Source organism: Capra hircus, chromosome 3, assembly GCF_001704415.2.
Source record: "Capra hircus breed San Clemente chromosome 3, ASM170441v1, whole genome shotgun sequence".
Lineage (NCBI taxonomy): Eukaryota > Metazoa > Chordata > Mammalia > Artiodactyla > Bovidae > Capra > Capra hircus.
Genome location: NC_030810.1, coordinates 86534783 through 86539300, shown reverse-complemented (window position 1 = coordinate 86539300; position 4518 = coordinate 86534783). Strand labels below are relative to the sequence as shown.

The following is a 4518-nucleotide window of genomic DNA, read 5'->3' as shown; positions in this document are numbered from 1 at the left end:
GAAGTAATCAACTGCTTAAATGTTGCTATTAGGTCACGTAGTTTGAGAACTGGATTTGGCCACATGAAGGTTATTGGTGACCTTGATAAGAGAAGTCTCAGAGAAGTAACAGGGATAAAAGGTTTTAAGTATCATAAGAAGTTAATATACAGTACATAAAAAGAAAGTGAGAAGATTCTGTACATCAAGAGGAGCAGAAAAGTAGTGCAGCAGCTGAAGAGACATATGCCGTTTAAGGAGGGTTTCTTCAAGAAGGGAGGAAAGACTGGTGATGCAGAAGAAAGAGGAGCATAGGTGAAGAAGTAAAGTTCTCAAGTAGGTGAGTTCTCTGGATATTTGAATATACAGGCCTGGAGCTCAAGAGAGAGGTTAAGGCTAGAGATACAGATTTTGGAATGATTAAACTATATATGAAAGGGGCAAACATGAAACTAAAAGAAATTGGGACGAATGAAAAGCAGAAGCCAGGGAATAGCCACAGGTATCAAAAATTAGAGGAAATAAGGGAAGTAGATCCAGTAAGGAAGACTGAGAAAGAATATCCCCTATTTTCCAGCTATTTTTATGCTCACAGCCCATGGCATATTGTTTCACTTCTCATGCCTGTAAAGCATTTCCTTCCCTGGATTCATGCCCATCTTTCATAGTACTTTATAAAAATCTTCATTAGCACTTATTTCACTGCATTTACATTATATGTCTGCTTCTTCCACCAACCTGAAAGCTCCCTCTGCCAAAAACTTTATTCATCGTCTTATCTACAACTCTTAACATAATGCATAGAAGGTGCTAAATGAATGAGGCATGGAGCAGGGGGAAGTTAATCCACAAATAGAGTGTGTGATATATAAGCATAAGAAAGTGTGAATATGCCTTTTATGTCTTTCTGAAAGAAATAGACATGTTGGAAAGAATTCACCAGAGAAGCCATCTGGCATATTTTTTGTAGAAAGGTTTTGAATTATGAATTCAATTCCCTTAAAATAGAAAATATAGAATTTTCTCTTCATTATTATCTCAGTTTTGATAAGTTTTATTTTTCAATAAAAATTTCCACTTCATCTGAATTGCCAAATTTATTGGTATAAAGTTGTATTCTCTTACATTTTTAATGTCTATAGGACCTGTGGTGATGCCCCTTTTTTATTGTTGATATTGATAATGTATTCTCTTAAATTCTTCTTTGATTAGTCTTTCTAGAGTTGATTAACTTTTTTAGTCTTTTTGAAGATTAGTAAGTTTTGCCTTGTTGATTTTCTGTCGTTTTTTTGCTTTCTATTTCTGATTTTATCTTTATTTCCTTTTTAAACTGTCTTTGCATAAATTGCCTTTTTCTAAATTTCCATCCACGCTCTGAATTCTGACAGTAGTTCACTAACTAAAGTGGCCCACTGGAGAAGTCTCAAGTCTGGAAGGAGTGGGCTTGCATTATTACTCCACCATGCTCAGTCATTAGCTAGGAGCAGGTTGTGGGAAGTGTGGCCTCAGTTGTGAACACATTGGCGGATCTACATCAATATCTGAGGTCATCAATTAACTGTGTACCACAGCAGGAAATCCAGTGGCCCATTTTCAGAAACACCACAATCCACTCCTTTCCCCACAGATCTACTTCTTGCTGGTTTGGGGAAAAGCTCTTCCATGGATCTCTCCTTCTGAAGAGAAACTTGGAAGAGGGTTAGTGGAATGAACTACAGAAACTGGTCTGGAGGCCACGATTGATACTCATTCTCTCCCTTTTCCACTACCTACTCTAAATTCTTCTCACCTGCAGTTACCAACTTAGCAGGTCTTGATGGCTTATGTGGTGGTGTGGTTCAAACTTTTATTTCTGTGGAGACTGAGCTCTTAGTAACCACATCCTTCTTAGGCCAGAGTTGCTGCATGTGTTCACAGTTACAGTGAGGCAAGGGAGTATCAGGAGATGCCCAAGCGGATCACATGGAATCTGTAGAAAGCAGTGATACCTTCTACTGATCTGGGTCAGTTTTCCTTGTCAGGATGGTGACTTCTCTTTTCATCTACGGGTCCCTTGAATAATGAATTCAAAGTGCCCTGGTGCAATCATAGCCCATAGTTCAACAGAACCTTTGTTATGACCCTTGATGGGAGTGTAATCCCTTTGGGGACCAATACTTCCAACCCTACATATTCCAGATTTGTGGGTATTGGAAACAAAAAACCCTCTAGTGGGTCACTGGTAGTAAAGGTAAGTGGAGCTATTTCTGCATCCACTCCTTGGTTAGTGGACCCATGTATTTTTCCTACCAGGTTCATAAAGGCCAGGATTTAATGTGTATAACATATCCTGGATGATAGCATCTTGCTTTTTCAGAGTTGCCACTGACTGGCATTTCACTGAAACCTTTAGAAATGTCATTCTAACTCTTTATCAGGTCAGTTTTTTCTGATTGGTGTGGTACTGATGAGGTCATAGGTCCACTCTCGCACTTTCTTTTCTTTTTTTACCATGAAACAGTTGCCCTGTTTGGATGCTACATTATGCAGGATTCTGTGCCTGTGGATTGGACATCCCACAAACCCCATGGTAACCCACAGTTATCATGAAAATGAACTATTGGCCCCTCCAGAATGGAAGGAACCCAATGTTGTCAACTTGTCACCAAGTAACCAACTGTCTCCCTGAGTAACAGATCCAAAATGGGGGCTCAGCATTGGTCTCTATTGCTGATATGTTGGGCATTTAGGCATCAGCAGCTAGGGTGGCCTTAAAAACTTGGAGTCCAAGCTTCATGGGCCCACAGCTAGCTTCTGTCTTCCATGGTGGCTCACTTGGTAAAGAGTCTGCCTGCAATGTGGGTGACCCAGGTTCAATACCTGGGTCGGGAAGATCCCCTGGAGAAGGAAATGGCAACCCACTTCAGGAGCTAGCTTCTGTCTCTACCACTGTGGGCACACCATTTGTGTGTCTGCATTAGTTTCTTAGAGCATGCAGCTCTAATGCATACCAAAGTGATTTAAACAACAGAAATGTATTTTTAAACAACTTTTGAAATAATTTATTTATTCATTTATTTATTTTTGGCTGCACTGGGTCTTCAGCAGTTGTGGTGATGCACTTAGTTGCTCCAGGGCATGTGGAATCTTCCTGGATCAGGGATGGATTAAATCCGTGTTCCCTGCATTGGCAGGTGGATTCTTATCCACTGTACCACCAGGGAAGTCCTAAACAACAGAAATACATTCTTACATTCCGGAGGCTAGACGTCTGAGATCAAGGTGTCAGAAGGCTTGAGTCCTTCTAAGGGTTGTGAGAGAAAACCTGTTCCATGTTTTCTTCCCTAGCTTCTAGTGGTTTGCTGGCAATCTTTGGCATTCCTTGGTTTTTACTGCATCACCCTTATCTCTGTTTTTATCTTCACGTGGCATTTCCTCTCTGTGTCTGTCTTCATATGGCCTTCTGCTTATAAGGATACTGCTGCTGCTGCTGCTAAGTCGCTTCAGTCGTGTCTGACTCTGTGCGACCCCATGGACTGCAGCCCACCAGACTCCTCCGTCCATGGGATGTTCCAGACAAGAGTACTGGAGCGGGGTGCCATTGCCTTCTCCTTATAAGGATACTAGTCACATTGAATTAGGGCCCATCCTACTGCAGTTATGATGTCATTTTAACTAATTACATCTGTGAGAACCCTATTTACAGATGTCACATTTTGAGGTATTAGGGATTAGAACTTTAACATATAAATTGGGGGGAGGAGGCAGGCATGGAGCGTGTCCCAGGAGAAACCATGGCATCGCTCAGCTGTGGTACCACTGTCTGCGTTATCTGTTTGGAGAAGCCCAAATACCGCTGCCTTGCCTGCTGTGTGCCCTATTGCTCCTTGCCCGGCTTCTGGAAGCACAAAGAGAAATGCAAGCCTGAAACTGGTCTTGTTGAGAAAAAAATAAGATCAGCTCTCACTGCAAAAACTAAGAAGTCTGTGGAAAATGAAGATGATGACGACTCTGTGGCTGATTTTCTCAGTAGTGATGAGGAAGAGGACAGAGAGTCTTTGCAGAATTTAAAGAATTTAGGGGAGTCTGCAGTGCTGAGGAGCTTACTGCTCAACCCGCACCTCAGACAGTTGATGGTTGACCTCAATCAGGCAGATGACAAGGCCAAGCTTATGCGGGCCTGCATGCAGGAACTCGTTTGTGGAGTTTGAGGACTGCTGCTTGAGTATCGTGGAGCCGTCTCAGAACGAGGATCCTTAAGGTAGATGACTATGCTGTCTGCTCCTGCTGGGAGGTGATCGTGTGTGGGCCCTGCCCAGGGCGGCGCGTCCACGACTCAGCAGCTGATGTCAGGTGGGCCACCCCAGCCCCCTCTCCAGCACTGCAGGCTGGGGCACAGGCAGGTGAAGGTACTCACGGTGGCAGACCCGTATGCAGAGAGAACTTGACGTTCAAATGGTTGTTTTTAAGTGTTTTATTTTTGGTACAATTAAGACATAAATATTCCCTGAGTTTCCACACCCATTTGAGTAAAAACTTGCTCAGTGTTTCTAAATAAAA

At 42.5% G+C, this 4518-nt stretch overlaps 1 pseudogene; it reads left to right on the top strand.

Moving 5' to 3' along the window:
- On the top strand, positions 3508–4518 carry LOC102169721 (annotated as a pseudogene).